Consider the following 20,717-nt stretch of genomic DNA (forward strand, 5'->3'; position numbering starts at 1 on the left):
AGGAACATGGTGATGGGAATGGGAGAGCCCAGGGAAGAAGAGGAGCTGAATGTGTATATGTTGTGGGGCAGGGTCCGTGGAAGGGGGCCAGAGGAAAAAGAGGTGCCTGGAAGGAGCACCAGTCTGCAAATCTCGTTCTTCCTTCAAGCCAATGCCGGCTCTCACCACCCAAGGACATCCTTCTGGAGCCTTTCCAAGGGCATAGTTTAGAGGCCCATCCTCCCCACTCCCATAAGGCCCATGCTGACTCTGGCACAAAAAAATGCTGCCCCTAGGGCAAACTGTTTCTAATTCTCACCTGAACAGGTCCTGTTGGTATTTACAACTGCTTCATGATTTCTCTTTCATTCTGAAATCCTACAACACCTGACTTGTATTGAGTGTCTCCTGTATACCAGATGACTAAGCACATACCAGCATGAGTACTGAGTGGAGGAGGTGGTGGGTGGCAGGCCTCTCTTGGGTGGAGAGGGTGGCCTTGTGGGTTTCAGTCTGATGTTCCCACAGGTGTCGGTAGTTGAGTCACCTCCCTCACTCTTTATCCCACGTTCTCTGGGAATTCACCTTGTGAAACTGTCCTCTCTTCACTATACACTTGGGCCCAGCATGTCCATCCTGGGTGTTTTACGTTCCAGTACCTTTTCTTTGTTTGGGAGCTTACATTCTACAGATTAAAAATATTTTTTTGAAATTAAAAAGAAAAAAGAATTGAAGAAAGCACATATAGACAACTCTTTGTAAAATGTTTGGCCATACAGCAAATTAAAGAAATGGAACCAGCTAGAAGAGAATATAGTGTTAAAGAAAGGTTTATTTTAAGGTGGGAAATACCAGAGCAGTTTTACATGCTGAGATAAACAATCTAATGAGACAGGAAAGGTGGAAGAGGCAAAAGGGTTTAAGGAAAGGAACAAAATATTTGAGAAGGGGAGAGCTCAAATGGAGTGACTAGTCTTTGATTGGAGGAGGACAGTTCTTTTAGAAACTGCCGTCTTTGGAAAAAAGAAAAAGGAAAGGGAACATATGTATATGTATAACTGATTCACTTTGTTATAAAGCAGAAACTAACACACCATTGTTAAGCAATTATATTCCAATAAAGATGTTAAAAAGAAAAAGAAAAAGGAGAAAGTTGCTGCAGTTAAAAGGTTTATAGATTTTAATCTGGGAAGATGAAGATTTAGTCTAGTAGCTTTAACCTCTGAAGTATGAGGCAGGGCAATACATAAAAATGAAGAGGGCAGAGAGATTTGTGTATATAAAAAGAGACAGATGGAAAAAAAAAAAAGAGAAACATGAAGATAAGACATATTTATCTCAGGGCTTCCCTGGTGGCGCAGTGGTTAAGAATCTGGCTGCCAATGCAGGGGACACGGGTTCGAGCCCTGGTCCGGGAAGATCCCACATGCCACGGAGCAACTAAGCCCATGCGCCACAACTACAGAGCCTGTGGTCTAGAGCCTGCAAGCCACAACTACTGAGCCCACGTGCCACAACTACTGAAGCCCACATGCCTAGAGTCTATGCTCTGCAACAAGAGAAGCCACCACAATGAGAAGCCTGCGCACCACAACAAAGAGTAGCCCCCGCTTGCCGCAACTAGAGAAAGCCCGCACTCAGCAACGAAGACCCAATGCAGCCATAAATAAATAAATAAATTTATTAAAAAAAAAAATACCATTCTCAATTCTATCGTACTAAAAAAAAAGACATTTATCTCAGAAAGTGAAAAACGGGAGGATTAAACAAGATCATGTATGCCAAGAATTTAGCACAGAACTTGGCACAATAGAAGAGCTCAATAAATGATAGACCTTTTTATGTTATCTGATCTCCAGATGTAGAAAATCTCTTAAATATAAAGCAATGGTCAGGAAGGACAACTATGATCTCCAAAGCTGCTATATTATAAAAGTTTTTAAATAATATAATAAAGCTTCAAAATATAAACAAGCAAATCAAAACCCCACACCCAACAGGGTAACAAACATGTAAATTTAAATACACAAATTTAAGACAGAAAATTTAAAACCAGCTCTGTAAACGACAGTTATATTGAGAAGACGAGCCACAAACTGGTTTAAAATATCTACAAAACATATTTGATAAAGAACCAGCATCCAAAATACGCACGGAACTCTTAAAATTCAACAATAAGAAAACAATCAAATTTTTTAATGGGCAAGAGATCTGAACAGATACCTCACCAAAGAAGATATACAGATGGCAAATAAGCATATGAAAAGATTCAACATTATATGTCATGAGGGAATTGCAAACTAAAACAACAAGATACCACTACACACCTATTAGAACAGCTAAAATCCAAAACACTGACAACACCAAATGCTGGAGAGGAAGTGGAAGGAGAACTCTCACTCATTGCTGGTGGGAATGCAGAATGGTACAGCCACTTTGGAAGACAGTTTGGCAGTTTCTTACAAAACTAAATACACTCTTACCATATGATGCAGTAACCATGCTCCTCAGTATTTACTCAAATGAGCTGAAAATTTATGTTTATACAAATTTTGCACAAGGATACTCTTATCATATGATCCAGCACTTGGTATTTTCCTAAAAGTGCTGGAAACTTATGTCCACACAAAAACCTATATATAGATATTTATAGAAGCTTTATTCATAATTGCCAAAACTTAAAAGTAACCAAGATGTCCTTGAGTAGGTGAATGGAGAAATAAACTGTGGTACATTAAACAACTGAATACTATTTAGCACTAAAAAGAAATGAGCTATCAAGCCATGAAAAGACATGGAGGAATAATAAATGTATATTACTAAGTGAAAGAAGCCAATCTGAAAAGGCTACATACTGTATGAGTTTAACTATATGACACTCTGAAAAAGGCAAAATTATGGAGACAGGAAAAAAGATCAGTGGTTGCCAGGAGTTTGTGGAAAGGGAGGGAGGGATAAATAGGTGGAACCCAGGAGATTTTTAGGGCGGTGAAACTATTCTGTATAATACTGTAATGGTGGGTACATGTCACTATACATTTGTCAAAACTCGTAGAATGTGAAACACCGAAAGTAAACCCTAATGTAAACTACAGACTTTAGTTAATAATTACAATATTGGTTCAGCTTTGATAATGCACCACACTAGTGCAGGATGTTAATAAAAGGGGCAACTGGGGGTAGGGGTTTAGGGGTATATGAGAACACTCTGTATTCCATTTTTTCTGTAAAACTAAAACTGATCTAAAATAAAAACCCTACAACCAACATTCTTGTAAGACAGCTCTGTCCCAGCTACCTTCTGTTCTACTTATTTAGCCCATAGAGGAAAAAAAATCAGTATTTTTGCCCCTCCAAACTCTAGAAGTACTAGGTCCTCCCAATACAGCTTCCTCTCTTTGCTCCATTCCAGTAGGATTTAACCTTCAGAATTTTCTCAAGAAAAGTCAGGCAGGGCTTCCCTGGTGGCGCAGTGGTTAAGAATCCACCTGCCAATGCAGGGGACATGGGTTTGAGCCCTGGTCCGGGAAGATCCCACATGCCGCGGAGCAATGAAGCCCGTGCGCTACAACTACCGAGCCTGCACTCTAGAGCCCGCATGCCACAACTACTGAAGCCCGCGCACCTAGAGCCCGTGCTCCGCAACAAGAGAAGCCACCGCAGTGAGAAGCCCGCGCACCGCAACTAAGAGTAGCCCCTGCTCACCGCAACGAAGACCCAACGCAGCAAAAGAAAAAAAAGAAAAGTCAGGCAACAATTTTCATACCTACTCCCATATCATGCCCAGTTCACACTAGAGTCAGGATCTACTCAGATCTCTCTCCCTGTGCACAGCTCAAGCATTTCTACAGATTAGCAAACCTCAAACTGGGGATGAAATCTCAATCCTCCTTTTTAGTAGACAGCCCCAATTTCTATGACTGATTTTCATAAACCTCTCCTGATGTATGTGGATATGAGGGAGAAGCACAGTACTTCCACCACCCTCTTATAAGAAATCTTTATTCGTTTACATACACATATGTAAATGAATGGATATATATACCTATGTATATGTATATTTATGGATATACAGAGAATAAGGGGATGAAAAGCAGTCTCATCTCTCAGCAGGTCCTATACGAGTAACATAACAGCCTTTATTAAAATACAGAGGTAATTGTTAAATATTGTCCTCAACTTTGGAGCCTGAACTAGAACACCAAGACAACAAAATAAAGTCTCATTTAATATCCTCTTACACAAATAATTAGAAACCATATAAATGTCCAACAACAGGGAAAGAGTTACATAAATTTGGCACAACTGTATCATAAGATATTTAGTATTAAAAACTGTTTATGGGACTTCTCTGGTGGCACAGTGGTTAAGATCCGCCTGCCAATGCAGGGGACACGGGTTTGATCCCTGGTCCGGGAAGATCCCACATGCTGCAGAGCAACTAAGCCCGTGCGCCACAACTACTGAGCCTGCGCGCCACAACTACTGAGCCTGCGCGCCACAACTACTGAGCCTGCGCGCCACAACTACTGAAGCCCACCTGCCCGAGAGCCTGCACGCCCCAACTACTGAGCCCACGCACCTCAACTACTGAAGCCTATGCACCCTAGGGCCCACGTGCCGCAACTTCTGAGTCCATGTGCTGCAACTACTAAAGCCCATGTGCCTAGAGCCCATGCGCCACAAGAGAAGTCACTGCAATGAGAAGCCCACGCACTGCAACCAAGAGTAGCCCCCGCTCGCCGCAACTAGAGAAAGCCTGCGCGCAGCAACAAAGACCCAATGCAGCCAAAAAACAAAAACAAAAACACAACAGGCTCTGCCTTTCTGTTTGCTTTAGAGTTTTCATTCTGTTTTCCTTTATAGTCATCTTCTACACTGTCTCCTGGCCAAAACAAACAAACAAACAAAAAATAACTCAGTGCAGGAAAGCAGTATTAAAGATAGCATTATCTCTTTCTTGTTCAGCATCTATTATTGTTTTTCTGGTTAAAGAATTCCGCATTCACGTGGCAAATTCAGTTCGTGGCAGTTGACTCCCATTCTCCCTCCACCTTACCCATGCCACAGGTATGGACACAAGACCCAAGCTTACCTAAAGTACACCAATCCTTTGGACACTGTCTGATTTAGAGGACAATGATTCAAGTTAAGCCAGTAAGAGTCTTCTCTGGAACTTTTCCAACAGATTGGAAAATATTATTTAGCAAAGGTTGCTGTGGTGGCCACAGAGACACATGTTCTGACCTCCCTTCAAGAGACCATGCTTTAGGGAGCCCAGGTGACTGACAGCGACCAGCTGCACCTTTAGAGATGGTGCTCATGCTGAGCCACACTTCTCCTAAGAAATGTATTATTCGTGAATAGCAAAGTATAGATCATACTTGAAAGTAATTACCCTGATTTTGGTCCTTACTGGTTTCATAAATGATATCAGTAACAAGAGGCAAAAGAGACTAACAAGGATCCTATTTAATGCCTGTGTTGGGTCAACATTTTCAACTCAGAAGTATCCTGATCTTGGAGTCATGCCCTTAAATACTGGCCCAGTCTCTGGTTTGCCAAGCAAACTTCCCTTTCTGCATGGTGGGCTCATCATCTGTTGCTTCTTACCTAGCCCATATAATGAACCCAATTCTACTGATCCCCAGGCAACTTGTTATTCTGAATCAGCTCATCCCTAGTATCTAAATTCTCCTTTATACTCCTCTTGCTGAACTGCTACTTTGGCCTGTTCATACCTCTCTGTGCTTACCATCTCTGTCCTCCATCACCTACAGTGTTCTAATTCTTCTCCCCTCACATTTACAGCTCCTCAACTGTCCTAACCTAAAAACAACTAAATTTGTTTCCCCTCATCATATCCCACTTCCCCTTTCCAGCTTCTCAAAACTCTAAGTGAAAAAATCCTCTCCACCCAAAACTGCACCTTGTGTTTAAAGCATTCTTTATCTTCTTACAAATCAGAACCTTTGTCATTCATGACTTTACATGGCAATACAAATCATTTTTAAATCATTTAAAAGTTTTCTTAAAATCCTAACACAAGATATAGCAACTGAATAGAAAACTTACAAGTGCCTTAAGTGTAAAATCGCTTCAATTTCTAAATACCTAAATCTATAGGTACCAGTACATGTACTGTATATGTATAGAGAATGTCAGTATATATAAATATACTACATATTCTATATTAAGAATATAAGCTATATATTGTTCTAACTATACAGATGAAAAAGGTTAATTCTTTCAGATCAAGCAAGGTATGAATTTGGGATCTTTGTGTAGATTCTACAAATGAGAGAAACTATAGGTGGAATTCTCTAAAATTTTTCAGTGGGTAGAGGTTTAAAAGACTCAAAGTATCAATAGGAAGATGCCTATCCATGCCCACCCTATCCCCACACACACCACTCCTCCACACACACAGAGCCAGAAAAAAGAACAGGCAAGAACTTAGATCAGAAACAAAGCTCCCTATGATTTGTAAGTTATCATGTAGCAATTATAAATGATGTAAGCCTGCTATTAAGAACCATTTCTATCTCGAAATGTGATCTGGAGACATTTTTACTGATAAAATTAAGATGTCATTCATAGGAAGTCAAGTGAAAATGTAAATCAGTGAAAATTCATCTATCTGCTTGGGAATTAGAAGATAAGTTCATATGGGATTGAGGGAACTATAAAGACATATGTAAAAGACTGAAAAATTGTATTTAACGTGTCATAGCGGATAGCATTTTTATCTGAGGAACATTCCTTCCATCTTGATTAAAAAGAGAAAAGAAACTTCTCTCCACCTCATACCCAGGGTGTGACCTACACTAGGCCAATTCTAATACTTTTGCCCATTCTAGGCCACAGTGATTTTCTTCCAGAGAAATGCAGATACATCTCTGGATTTTTTCCAACTGATTCTAGAAGAGAGAACTTTCCTTTCCTCTTATCGCAGATGTATGAGGTCTGAAACATATGTAAGGCTATCTCACAGTGCATGGAGTATGCCTATCTGAAAGGACAAAGCCAACATGCAGAAAGAAACAGAAATGAGAGAGTTTGAGTCCTTGATGCCAGCCATTCCTGCTTTTTCACATGGCTTAGTTAGTAACTAATACATTCACATTTTTGTTATTTGTGATTGGGCAGGAGGAGGTGCTGACTGAAGAGGAACTGACCACCACACTCAAGGTACGGTGCACGCCTGCTGAGGAGTTCAGAGAGTTTAAAGACCAGGATGGATGGGGAGATGATAAAAGGGAAGAGGACAGCCTGACAATCACAAGTGTCACTAAACTCAAAACATCATGGAGACAGCTTCTTGGGGACAGTGTTTTGTTCACCCTGCAAACCTATGCCACAGACTTAAAAACTGAGCAAGATTTATTCAGTAATAAGGAAGTCTACGCCAAACTCAGCTGGAAGGAACAGAATGCTTCACGGGTTTCTTATGATCAGAAGATGACCTTGCACCAATTGTTGGAACTGACAAGTTAGCAAGGTTCCCTGTTGCCTGAAGGAGCATCATTATGGAAAAGAACATTATTCTAAGCTGATATTCACTGATGCTTGAAAAGGAAAATCTGGACCTTTTGCTTTGCTTTTCGTTTAAACACCAAGAGAAAAAGTTAAAAGTTTTTTCAAATTGAGCTTCTGTCACTTGAAGCCAACGAATCCTAAAACACTTAAAAGTGTTACTTTTAATAGCTTAATATATACTGGCTTCAGTTCTCAGTAACATGGCATCTTTAAAACAGTTATGTCATCTACCTAGACAACCTATGTATATGCTAATTGGAAACAACTGAGGCAGATAAACTTGATATTCACCTCCACCCCTAAAGTATCAGTGGAGAGAAAAACAAGGTTACTTTAGAAATAAGACAAAAGATCACAGACTAATCTTTTCGAGATTCAAAAAATAAAGTTATTTGCTGAGATTGCGGTTGGCTATTTCAGGAAAACCTATCACTAAAGTCAAAGTGAGGTTTCTAGAAAATGATGAGGATAATAGAAAAGATAGGGCATTTGGGTCCTTATTCTAGCTCTTCTACTATCTTACCAGGTCATAAATAACTCACTTATACGCTCAAGAAATCAGTTACTACTTGTTACATTGGAAAGTCTAGACTATTACATCATTTTCAGCAATAAAATACCATGATTCTTTTCTGGAATTTGGAAGTAGGTCATTTTAGATTCAACTATACATGCTTATCTAAAAAGTGACAGATCCCAAGTTTTATAATAGTATCTATTTTAGATTAGGAAAAAAATAAGTCTGGTAAATCTGACATCAAATTTGTTTCTTAAAACAGACAAAAGTTTTAAAAACACTTTCCTTATTACTTAAAGATGTTCTCTTTTACTCAGTTGCCTTTCTAAACACATTTCATGGGAGAAAATATTAGCAAATACATGACTGATAAGGAGTTAATATCCAAAATATATGAACAGCTCATACAACTCAGTATTGAAAAAACCCAATTAAAAATGGGCGGGAGGGGCTTCCCTGGTGGCGCAGTGGTTGAGAGTCTGCCTGCTAATGCGGGGGACGCGGGTTCGGGCCCTGGTCTGGGAGGATCCCACGTGCCGTGAAGCGGCTGGGCCCGTGGGCCACAACTGCTAAGCCTGCGCGTCTGGAGCCTGTGCCCCGCAGCGGGAGGGGCCGCGATAGTGAAAGGCCCACGCACCGTGATGAAGAGCGGTCCCCGCACCGCGATGAAGAGTGGCCCCCGCTTGCCGCAACTGGAGAAAGCCCTCGCGCGAACCGAAGACCCAACACAGCCAAAAATAATAAATAAATAAATAAATAAAGTAGCTATTAAAAATAAATAAATAAATAAAACTGGAAAGAAAAATAGACATTTAAAAAAATTTAAAAAAAAAAAATGGGCGGGAGATCTGAATAGACATTTTTCCAAAGAAGACATACAAATGGTCAACAGACACATGAAAAGATGCTCAACATCACTAATCATTCACAGATATGCAAATCAAAACCACAATGAGATATCACCTTACACCTGTCAGAAAGAAAAAAAAAACAAAAAAGACCACAAATAACAAATGTTGGCAAGGATGTGGAGAAAAGGGAATCCTTGTACACTATTAGGAGGAATGTAAATTGGTGCAGCCACTGTGAAAAACAGTAAAGAGACATTTTAAAAGGATATAAAACCACAAAAAAGGGAAAACAATTTTAGAAACTCAACCCAAGAGGTCCAAATCTGACTAATAAAAACACAAAAAGAGAAAACACAGCAGAAACATCATACAATTTTTCAGAGTTAAAGAATATAAGACTCCACTAAATGTACTCATCAAATGCTTAGTACAACTGATGGAAAAAGACCAATAGCAAAAAACATCATCATGAGGAATAAATGATTCTACAAGCCTCCAGACAGGGAGAGAAAAATATATATATATACAAAAAAAAAAAATCAGGAAGCAAAATGGCACCTGACTGCTCAAAAGCAACACCAAAAGCTAACAGAAAATGTAGAAAATAGAAGAATGTTTTTACAATCTGAGAGAAAATTATTTCCAACCTATAATTCTTTACCAGTCAAACCAGCAATCTAGTGAAAGTTGAATAAGATTTTCAGCACACTTTTTTTTTTTTTTAACTTTCCATGTACCCTTTCTCAGGAAGCACTGGAGGATGTACATCCTCAAAACAGAAAGGCAAGAAAGGAGGAAGCATGGAATCCAGAAAATAGAATCTACATCAAAGAGGCAAAGGAAAATCAAAGACCAATGGCAAAGAAAATTTCTGAGATGAGAGCTGGGTTAATAATTCATACAGTCCATACTGGAGAAGAACGGCCAAGGGCTCCAAGAAATATGCTTCCTGGGGGAGGAAATAAAACTGATATTGGGAGACAGTTCTCCACGGTTCTTCTGCATTTTGTACATTGCGGTGAGCAGAGGCACTGATGGCCTTTGTTCAACTATCTTTTCAAGTATGTTTGTACAGAAAACAGTCTTAGAAGATAAAGGGTATCTCCCTCTGGAGCAAAGGGCAGGTATTTTTACTGACCTACATAAAAGATTCAGGTTCCCTAAATTCAGGGTTCCTCCCAATAATGCAACCCACTGCATGTGCAGATATCACCTGGCCTTCCTCATGTCACACTGAGATCAGGGGTTTTAGGAATAAGCAGAGTGCAAGAAAATGCTGATACTCTGGCTAATGTTATTGCTGTGAGTAATAAAGTCTTATGTCTCTGACACAGGAGTCTCATGTCTTCTGCCACAGCAGCCATAAAACTGTGGCTAGCTAGCCTGTTAGGTCGAAAATAGCGTTAAATTTCAGACCCTTCACAGTTTTTGACAACTGATAGACCACTAATATGCTTTAATATATTGAGATAAGATTTATACATCCAGGGGAAAGTTTAGAGATGAAACAGAGATAGATACATAAGTAATTAAGCCTTCGAAGAAGTGAGGTAATTATTAGCCCCAAGGAAAAGAAAAAATTTGCTTAGGAAAGGAAATAAAATCACCAGTCCACTGTATGATTCAGCTGTGAATATTTACACAGATATAATGGACACAATAAATCCAACTGCTAGAAGTTATGTTGACAAGATGGGAAAAAGTATAGGAAAGTGAAGTCACCATTTCTCATAGCAGAATTATCTAAAACTTTAAAAATAGCAACATGAACATGGACACGTGGAGGTAAAAATCAGAAGAAACATAAAAGTTGAAAGAGTCTCCAGACTGAGGGAAATCAGAAGTAAAGGGGGTACTCTTTCTTTTTTTTTGGGGGGGGTGGGTGGAGGGTGTAGACATTGAATAGAATTACAGTGGTGGAAATAATCAAATCTGTGTAATTCAATGTGGCAGTCACTAGGCACATGTGCCTATCGAGCACTTGAAAGGTAGGTAGTAGAAATGTAAAATTTAAATTGAATTTCAATTAATTTAAATTTCAGTAACATATAAGATCAATATACAAAATCAATTGTATATATAGTAATAAACAATGCAAAAATGAAATTAAGAAATCAACTCCATTTACAATAGGATCAAAAAGAATAAAATACTTAGAAATCATTTTAAAAATAGAAGTATAAGACAGACACTGAAAACTACAAAACGTTATTAAAATAAATTAAAGAAGAACTAATTAAGTGGAAAGCCATCCCATGTTCATTGATCAGAAGACTTAATGTAATTAAGATGGCTCCCCAAGTTTATCTACAGATTCAATACAATCCCAGTCAAAATCCCAGCAGCCTTTTTGGCAGAAATTAACAAGACATCCAAAAATTCATATGAAAATTCAAGGGATGCAGAGTAGCTGAAATAATCCTGAAAAAGAACAAAGTCGGGGGACTTCCCTCGTGGCCCAGTGGTTAAGAATCCGCCTTCCACAGGCCAGCCACCCATGGTTGTACACAAACTGTGGTGTCTGCTCTGGCAGCTCCAGCGAGAAGCTGCAGGGCCACGTTGTCCACGCACTGTGGAAGGGAGGGGGCTGCCGACCTAAGCTCCTCTGCAGAGAGATGGGACCACGATCCCCACCCCCTGTCTGAGCCCCACTCCCCTAGGCCTCTCTAAGCCTCAGTCTCCAAGTCTGACAAAACATTTGCAATATATATCACAGACAAAGGGTTAATATACCTAATATAGAGTTCCCAAAAATAAAGAAGAAAATCAACTACCCTATATTTAAAAATGGACAAGAGATCACATTAAATAAGTGCACTAGCCCTGAAAACATGCTCAACCTTGCTCTAATAAGAGAAATGGAAATTAAAACTACACAGAGGGCACTCTCTTTGCTACCTTCTCTATCCCTTCATCATTCCTATGCCTGGAATGCAGATGTGATGGCTGGAGCTGAGGCAGCCATCTTGAACCGTGAGACATTGGACATGGAGGCCACCAGGGAAAACAAGGCTGAATTCCAGAGGACTTTGTGGAGCAGTCACCATGCCTGCCCTGGACCATCTACCTCTGGATTTTTACAAGACAGAAAATACACTTCCATTTTGTTTGGGGAAAAATATACATGGAGATAGAAATATGACCCTTCATTCCTGGTGAGGCCGTGAATAAACAGGCACTCTTATTCACCGCTGGTGGGAATGTAGAATAGTATAATGGCATGGTGGAAGTATGTAGCAAATCTGCATATTCATTTGCCCTTTGAACCAGCAACCTTACTTCCAGGAATCTTGTCCAAAGAGATGTGTGGGAAATGCATGATAATAACAGAGACTGGAAATGACCTAGAGGGGATGATGGGATGAACTATCCATACATCCACCCAATGGAATACACCACTGTAAAAAGAAATGAGTAATGGGACTTCCCTGGTGGTCCAGTGGTTGGGAATCCATCTTGCAATGCTGGTTCAATCCCTGGTCAGGGAACTGGGATCCCACATACCGCAGGGCTACTGAGCCTACACGCCACAACTAGAGAGCTCTCATGCTGCAACTGGTGAGCGTGTGCGCCGCAACTAGAGACAGACCCACGCACTGCAACGAGGAGCCCACACGCCCCAACGAAAAGATCCCCCATGCCACAACTAAGACCTGATGCAGCCAAAAAAATAAATAAATAAATATATTTTGGGCTTCCCTGGTGGCACAGTGGCTGAGAATCTGCCTGCCAATGCAGGGGACACGGGTTCGAGCCCTGGTCTGGGAGGATCCCACATGCCGCAGAGCAACTGGGCCCGTGAGCCAACTACTGAGCCTGCGCGTCTGGAGCCTGTGCTCCGCAACAAGAGAAGCCGCGATAGTGAGAGGCCCACGCACCGCGATGAAGAGTGGCCCCCACTTGCCACAACTAGAGAAAGCCCTCACACAGAAACGAAGACCCAACACAGCCAAAAATAAATAAATAAATAAATTTATAAAAGAAGAGAGGAGTAAACCATTATTTAAATAAATAAATAAATAAATAAATAAATAAATAAATAAATAAATATATTTTTAAAAAGCAAAAAAAAAAAAAGAATCCGTCTTCCAATGCAGGGAACGCAGGTCCGATCCCTGGTGGAGGAACTAAGCCTGCGCGCCGCGACTACTGAACCCGCGCACCACAACTAGAGAGCCCATGCACCACAACTAGAAAGAAGCCCGCGTGCTGCTACAAACAGCCTGCATGCCACAACTAAGACCCGACACAGCCAAAAATAAATAAATAAATTTTTTTTTTTTTTTTAAAAAGGACAAAGTTGGAGGACACATACATCAAAATTTCAAAATTACAAAAGTACAATAATCAAGACTGTGGTACTGGGGTAAGGATATACATGGATAAATGGATTAGAATTGAGAGTCCAGAAACAAAACAATACCTTTATGGGAAATTAATTTTCAAGAAAGGTGCCAAGATAATTCAATGGCGAAAGAAAAATCTTTTCAACAATCAATGCTGAGATGAATACATATGCACATGCAAAGGAATAAATATGGAACCCCTACCTCACAGCATATCAAAAATTAACTCAAAACAGATCAAAGATCAAAATGTAAGAGTTAAAACTATGACTCCTAGGAGCAAGCACAGGAGTAAATCTTTGTGACCTTGGATTAGGTGATAGTTTCTTAGATATAATACCAAAAGCACAGAGAAAAAGAAAAAATAGATATGTTGGACTTCATTAAAATTAAAAACTTGTGCATCAAAGGATACCATCAAGAAAATGAAAAGAACACCCACAGATGGAAGACAATACTGTCATCCCTCAGTATCTTTGGGGGATTGGTTCAGGACTCCCTGCAGATACCAAAATCCACCATTGCTCAAGTCCCTTATATAAAATGGCATATCCATTTTATATAACCTCAGTATCCATGGGTTCTGCATCCTCGGATTCCGTATCCTCGGGTTCTACCAATTTGATCTGCAGTTGGTTGAATCCACAGATGCGGGATCCATTGATGGTGGGTGACTGTATTTGCAAATCATATATCTGATAAGGGGCCTGTATCCAAAATATATGAAGAATTCTTACAATTAGAAAATGAAAAGACAAACAATCCAATTTTTAAATGTGCAAAGGATTTGAATAGACATTTCTCCAAAGAAGATATACCAATGGTCAATAAACACATGAAAGGACACTCAACATCATTAGTTGTTAGGAAAATGCATATCAAAACAACAAAAAAGCCACGTCACACCCACTAAGATGGCTGTAAGCAAAAAGACAGTAAATAACAAGTATTGATGAGGATGTGGAGAAACTAGAACTCTTGTACAATGCTAGTGGGAATGTAAAATGGTATAACCAGCTTCGACAACCATCTCACAGTTCCACAAATAGTTAAATATAGTTGCCATATGACCCAACAATTCCATTCTTAGGTATATACCCAAGAGAAAGAAAAAATATATGCCTACATAAAAACATATACATGAATGTTTATAACGTTAGATGTTAATATATGTTCTGGTAGCATTATTCATAATAGCCAAAATGTAGAAACAACTCAAAAATCCATCAACTGATGAATGGATAAAAAAAATGTAGTATAGTCATTCAGCTACAAAAAGGAATGAAGCATTGATACATAATACAACATGGATGAACCTTGAAAACGTGCTAAGTGAAAAAAAATCGATATAAAAGGCCACATAGCATATGATTCCATTTCTATGAAGTGTCCAGAACAGACCAAAAAAACCCAAAAAGTATATTAGTAGTTGCCTAGATATAGGTAGCTGGGAGGATAAGAGGTGGTAACTCAGTGGTATAGGGTTTCTTTTTGAGGTAATGAAAATGTTCTAAAAATTAACTGTACTTATGGTTGCATATATCTGTGAAGATACTAAAAACTCCTGAATTATACACTATAAATGGGTAATTAAATGGTATGTGAATTATATCTCTATAAAACTGTTATTTTAAAAAAAGACAAAATGATATACTGACATATTACTATATAGTGAACCTTGAAAACATTATATATTAAATAAAAGAACGCAGACACAAAAAATCACATATTGTATGATTCCATTTATATGAAGTGTCCAGAATAGGCAAATTCATAAAGACAAAAAGATTAATGGTTGCCAGGAGGCAGAGGGAAAAAGGGATGGGGAAATGACTGATAAAGGGTACAGGCTTCTTTCTGGAGTGATGAATATGTTCTGGAATCAGATAGTGGTGACGGTTGCACAATCTTGTGAATACACTAAAAACCCACTAAACTGTATACTTTAAATAGGTGAATTTTACAGTATGTGAAATATATCTCAATTCAAAAAATTTAATTGGCGACAAATGGCTACTGTACTAGACAGCACAGCCATAGAGGGTGCCTAAATTCAAAGCAGCCTTCCATTAGCGAGAAACAGACTTTTGTTTTCAGCCATTTGGGAAGTAGGGGCTGGGAAGAGAGCAGGAACAGACAAATTTAAGAGGAGCAAAGAAGTGCTAAACATGTGGACTGTAATTGCTTAAAACTTTTAAATATAAATTCAGATGAAAGTCCAAAAGCTATAGCCCAGGGATGGATGACTTCAAAACAGTGTTTAACCTCTATGGGCATAAGCTTCTGAGTTTATAAAAAGAAAATTAACTACAACAGCATTTCCCAGACTGTGCTGTAGTTCTTATTAATAGCTACTGGGCATCCAAAAACAGTTTTGAGGACTAATACGTTTTATGAAATACTACATGTAGGTAAGTTAAACAGGTTTCTTTACTGCAAGACTTCCCAGAACACTTGAAATGATATTGTGTTTTGTAGGTTCAAAAGGGGCACATTATGCAGTAACTACTTTACAACAAATATTTTTACATATTACACAATGCTGGTTTGGGAAATATTGAACTATGTGAGTTATAATGGTTCCACCAGCTTCAGAGCTATATGAGTTCGATCCCTGGCCCGGGAATATCCCACATGCCGCAGAGCAACTAAGCCCATGTGCCACAACTACTAAGCCTGTGCTCAGAGCCCACGTGCCACAACTACTGAAGCCTACATGCCTAGAGCCTGTGCTCTGCAACAAGAAAAGCCACGACAATGAAAAGTCCACGCACCACAACGAAGAGTAGCCCCAGCTTGCTGCAACTAGAGAAAGCCTGCACACAGCAACAAAGACCCAACACAGTCAAAAATAAAAACAAATGAATAAATTTATAAAAACAAAAACGAACAAACAAAAAAACCTATGGGATGCAGCAAAAGCAGTTCTAAGAGCGAAGTTTATAGCAATACAATCCTACCTCAAGAAACAAGAAAAATCTCAAATAAACAATCTAACCTTACACCTAAAGGAACTAGAGAAAGAAGAACAAACAAAAACCAAAGTTAGCAGAAGGAAAGAAATCATAAAGATCAGAGCAGAAATAAATGAAATAGAAACAAAGAAAACAATAGCAAAGATCAATGAAACTAAAAGCTGGTTCTTTGAGAAGATAAACAAAACTGACAAACCTTTAGCCAGACTCATCAAGAAAAAGAGGGAGAGGTCTCAAATCAATAAAATTAGAAATGAAGAAGGAGAAGTTACCACAGACACCGCAAAAATACAAAGCATCCTAAGAGACTACTACAAGCAACTCTATGCCAATAAAATGGACAACCTGGAAAAAAAGGACAAATTCTTAGAAAGGTATAACCTTCCAAGACTGAACCAGGAAGAAATAGAAAATATGAACAGACTAATCACAAGTAATGAAATTGAAACTGTGATTAAAAATCTCCCAACAGGGCTTCCCTGGTGGCGCAGTGGTTGAGAATCTGCCTGCCAATGCAGGGGACACGGGTTCGAGCCCTGGTCTGGGAAGATCCCACATGCCGCAGAGCAGCTGGGTCCGTGAGCCACAATTACTGAGCTTGGGCGTCTGGAGCCTGTGCTCTGCAACAAGAGAGGCCGCAATAGTGAGATGCCCGCGCACCGCGATGAAGAGTGGCCCCTGCTTGCCACAACTAGAGAAAGCCCTTGCACAGAAACGAAGACCCAACTCAGCCATAAATAAATAAATAAATAAATAAATATTTTTTTAAAAATCTCCCAACAAACAAAAGTCCAGGACCAGACGGCTTCACAGGTGAATTCTATCAAACATTTAGAGAAGAGCTAACACTCATCCTTCTCAAACTCTTCCAAGGAACTGCAGAGGAAGGAACTCTCCCAAACTCATTGTAGGAGGCCACCATCACCATCACCTTGATACCAAAACCAGGCAAAGATACTACAAAAAAACAAAATTACAGATCAATATCACTGATGAATGTAGATGCAAAAATCCTCAAGAAAATACTAGCAAACAGAATCCAACAACATATTAAAAGGATCAGACACCATGATCAAGTGGGATTTATCCCAGAGATGCAAGGATTCTTCAACAGACGCAAATCAATGAATGTGATACACCATACTAACAAACTGAAGAAGAAAAACCATATGATCATCTCAATAGATGCAGAAAAGGCTTTTGACAAAATTCAACACCCATTTATGATAAAAACTCTCCAGAAAGTGGGCATAGAGGGAAACTACCTCAACATAATAAAGGCCATATACAACAAACCCACAGCAAACATCATTCTCAATGGTGAAAAACTGAAAGCATTTCCTCTAAGATCAGGAACAAGACAAGGATGTCCACTCTCGCCACTATTATTCAACATAGTTTTGGAAGTCCTAGCCATGGCAATCAGAGAAAAAAAGAAATAAAAGGAATCCAAATTGGAAAAGAAGAAGTAAAACTGTCACTGTTTGCAGATGACATGATACTATACACAGAGAATCCTAAAGATGTCACCAGAAAACTACTAGAGCTAATCAATGAATTTGGTAAAGTTGCAGGATACAAAATTAATGCACAGAAATCTCTTGCATTCCTATACACTAACAATGAAAGATCAGAAGAGAAATTAAGGAAACAATCCCATTCACCATTGCAACAAAAAGAATAAAATACCTAGGAACAAACCTACTTAAGGAGACAAAGGACCTGTATGCAGAAAACTATAAGACACTGATGAAAGAGATCAAAGATGACACAAACAGTTGGAGAGATATACCATGTTCGTAGATTGGAAGAATCAATACTGTGAAAATGACTATACTACCACAAGCAATCTACAGATTCAATGCGATCCCTATCAAATTACCAATGACATTTTTTACAGAACTAGAACAAGAAATCTTCAAATTTGTATGGAGACACAAAAGACCCTGAATAGCCAAAACAATCTTGAGGGAAAAAAATGGAGCTGGAGCAATCAGACTCCCTGACTTCAGACTATACTATAAAGCTACAGTAATCAAGTCAATATGGTAGTGGCACAAAAACAGAAATATAGATCAATGGAACAGGAGGGAAAGCCCAGAGATAAACCCACACACCTATGGTCAACTAATCTATGACAAAGGAAGCAAGGATATACAATGGAGAAAAGAGAGTCTCTTCAATGAGTGGTGCTGGGAAAACTGGACAGCTACGTGTAAAAGAATGAAATTACAACATTCCCTAACACCACACACAAAAATAAATTCAAAATGGATTAAAGATCTAAATGTAAGACCGGACACTATAAAACTCTTAAGAGGAAAATATAGGAAGAAGACTCTTTGACATAAATCACAGCAAGATCTTTTTTGACCCACCTCCTAGAGTAATGGAAATAAAAACAAAAATAAACAAATGGGACCTAATGAAACTTCAAAGCTTTTGCACAGCAAAGGAAACCATAAACAAGACGAAAAGACAACCTTCAGAATGGGAGAAAATATTTGCAAACGAATCAATGGACAAAGGATTAATCTCCAAAAACTATCAACAGCTCATGCAGCTCAATACAAAAAAAACAAACAACCCAACCAAAATATGGGCAGAAGACCTAAAAAGACAGTTCTCTAAAGAAGACATACATATGGCCAAGAGGCACATGAAAAGATGCTCAACATCACTAATTATTAGAGAAATGTAAATCAGAACTATAAAAAGGTATCACCTCACACCAGTCAGAATGGCCATCATCAGAAAATCTACAAACAACAAATGCTGGAGAGGGTGTGGAGAAAAGGGAACCCGCTTGCACTGCTGGTGGGAATGTAAATTGATAGAGCCACTATGGAGAACAGTATGGAGGTTCCTTAAAAAACTAAAAATAGAACTACTATATGACCCAGCAATCCCACTACTGGGCATATACCCTGAGAAAACCATAATTCAAAAAGACACATGCACCCCGATGTTCACTGCAGCACTATTTACAATAGCCAGGACATGGAAGCAACCTAAATGCCCATCGACAGACGAATGGATAAAGAAGATGTGGTACATATATACAATGGAATATTACTCAGCCATAAAAAGGAATGAAATTGGGTCATTTGTTGAGACGTGGATGGATCTAGGGACTGTCATACAGAGTGAAGTAAGTCAGAAAGAGAAGAACAAATATCGTATATTAACGCATGTATGTGGAACCTAGAAAAATGGTACAGATGAACCGGTTTGCAGGGCAGAAGTTGAGACACAGATGTAGAGAACAAACATGGACCCCAGGGGGGGAAAGCGGGGGGTTGGGGGGTGGGATGAACTGGGAGATTGGGATTGACATTTATACACTAATATGTATAAAACAGATAACTAATAAGAACCTGCTGCATTAAAAAAATTAAATTAAAAAAAAACTCTGATGTGTTAAATCACCTCAATCTATGGAAATTAAATCTCCCTAATTCAGCTTGATGTTCACTTGCATGGTTCACTCCTCTCTGTGGAGGTAAAAGACAAAAGTTACAGGGAAGGATGCAAACATCAGTTCTCAAATTTCTACTTTCTCCTTCTTCATTCTAGGTACGTTTAACATTATTCTATTTGTGAGAACAAACAGAAGTTAAATACAAACCTCCTTTCTGTATATTCTATGACCATTCATAACAAACAAAGACTACCACCATTAAAAGTCTCTTTTTAAAGCAAGGTATAAAGGTAATATAGAACATGAACATAATATTTTTAAAATATATCATACGTAGATGTACATGTCAAAAAGATTTAAAAGTATAAATACCAGCTGTATATTCAAAATGATTAGGCAATTTTAAGTTTCTTCCTTAATATTTATTGTATTTTCTAATAATTTTTCAACAACGAGCATGTATTTTAATGGTTTTTATTAAGAATTTACAATCTTTGTATCATTTTAGTAACTACTTTTTAATGAAACTGACTAGTAAGCCATGATTCTGTTATCCCCTTATAAACCCTTCCTGCAATTTTTAATGAATTCTGAGAGTATCCTTGCTGATAATGAGAAAAAAGGAAAGCTATTAATGACATCTTTCCCATTATTCAAAAGAAAGATTTCAGATAAAACATTAAGGTAAATTCTTTTTTTTTTAATTAAATCTTTATTGGAGTATAATTGCTTTACAATGTTGTGTTAGTTTCTGCTGTATAACCAAGTGAATCAGCTATATGTATACATATACCCCCATATCCCCTCCCTCTTGCATCTCCCTCCCACCCTCCCTATCCCACCCCTCTAGGCAGTCAAAGAACCGAGGTGATCTCCCTGTGCTATGCGGCTGCTTCCCACTAGCTATCTATTTTACATTTGGTAGTGTATATATGTCCATGCCACTCTCTCACTTCGTCCCAGCTTACCCTTCCCCCTCCCCGTGTCCTCAAGTCCATTCTCTACGTCTGCGTCTTTATTCCTGTCCTGCCCCTAGGTTCTTCAGAACCTTTTGTTTTTTTAGATTCCATATATTATGTGCTAATATTC

At 38.8% G+C, this 20,717-nt stretch overlaps 2 protein-coding genes across 18 annotated transcripts in view; one reads left to right on the forward strand and one right to left on the reverse strand.

Annotated features, from left to right (window-relative positions):
- Positions 1-12,859, forward strand: part of RAPH1 (Ras association (RalGDS/AF-6) and pleckstrin homology domains 1) — a 169,997-nt gene extending 157,138 nt beyond the window's left edge. Inside the window, exon 17 of the transcript XR_014246051.1 lies at positions 7,129-12,859. The gene's annotated coding sequence lies outside the window, so the exon portion shown is untranslated. The remainder of the gene's footprint in view (positions 1-7,128) is intronic.
- The window catches only part of ABI2 (abl interactor 2), a 91,038-nt gene that overhangs the window by 65,876 nt on the left and 4,445 nt on the right, over positions 1-20,717 (reverse strand). The gene's annotated exons all lie outside the window — the stretch shown is intronic.

The sequence above is a fragment of the Balaenoptera borealis genome, assembly GCF_965194805.1.
Source record: "Balaenoptera borealis genome assembly, chromosome: 6".
Lineage (NCBI taxonomy): Eukaryota > Metazoa > Chordata > Mammalia > Artiodactyla > Balaenopteridae > Balaenoptera > Balaenoptera borealis.